The sequence below is a fragment of the Triticum aestivum genome, chromosome 7B (genome assembly GCF_018294505.1).
Source record: "Triticum aestivum cultivar Chinese Spring chromosome 7B, IWGSC CS RefSeq v2.1, whole genome shotgun sequence".
Taxonomy (NCBI): Eukaryota; Viridiplantae; Streptophyta; class Magnoliopsida; order Poales; family Poaceae; genus Triticum; species Triticum aestivum.
The window spans coordinates 487398824-487400076 of record NC_057813.1 but is presented as its reverse complement, the minus strand read 5'-3'; positions in this window follow the sequence as shown (position 1 = coordinate 487400076).

Below are 1253 nucleotides of genomic sequence, written 5' to 3'. Positions count from 1 at the left end.
AAAGGTAATAGACGGTGTGTTGATGATGAACTCCTTACTCTTGCGCTTCAAATGATAGTCTCCCCAACACTCAACTCTCTCTCTCTCTATCTCTCTCTCTCTCTCTCTCCCTCTTAGATTTGGCTATGGTGGAAGAAAGATTTGAGTGGAAAGCAACTTGGGGAAGGCTAGAAATCAAGGTTCAAATGGCAGGAATGGAAACTAATGGTGGAAGTGTAGGAATGTTCTAATGGCTCTCTCACAAATGGAGAAGGCGGTGGAGTGGTATATATAGCCTCCACACAAAATCCAACCATTACACACATTTGACTCATCTTGATGGGACCGAATGGTTCAACTTGATGGCACCGATCAGTTCTAAAATGTGAATGTTAGGAATCTCGGTGGGACTGACTGGAACAACTCGGTGGGATCGATGTGCTAGGGCTTAGGGAAAACCTCGTCTCGGTGGCGCCGATTGCATCAACTCGGTGAGACCGAAGTGAAGCAATAAGGCAACAGAGAGTTGGTCAAGCCATCTCGGTGAGACCGATTGCTATTTTGGTGAGACCGAAAGAACTGCAACTGATAACAGAGAGTTGGCAAGGCCATCTCGATGAGACCGAGATCCATATTGGTGAGACCAAACTGTTAGGGTTTCTGGCTGTGGCTATGTCATATGAACTCGGTGGCTCCAGAGGGCTGAGTTGGAGTTTAGGGTTTTGACATATTTGTATGGAGAAAGCGGCTGAGGGTTTTTGGAGCAATATCACTAAGCACTTGACCAAGTAAGCCATTAAGCAACACCTCATCCCCTTTTAATAGTATTGGCTTTCCTATAGACTCAATGTGATCTTGGATCACTAAATTAAAGATGAAGAGTCTTGAGCTTTTGCCAATCTTTGTCCTTAGCATTTTGAGGGGTCCACATCTCTAATCCATGCCATGCCAATCATTGAACATCCTAAAATATTTATCTTGAATGGATATTATTTTGATGAGATATATGTTGTTATGAATTACCAAAACCACCCGAGGATTAGTTGCACTTTCAGAGGGTGCCGCCGCTGCCAAGGTATGTCCAAGGGTTATCACCTGGAGCCTTCGCATGATGAGAGGGACCACAACGGCACCCCTAAGAGGGACACGCCACTCGCATGCATTGCCTCCACCGATGTTGGAGGACGAAGCTTTTGCCTGGAGGCTCCCCCGTGCCACACTGACGTACCCAAAGTCACCATGATCGCCACACCTAATATGACCTCCACACCATG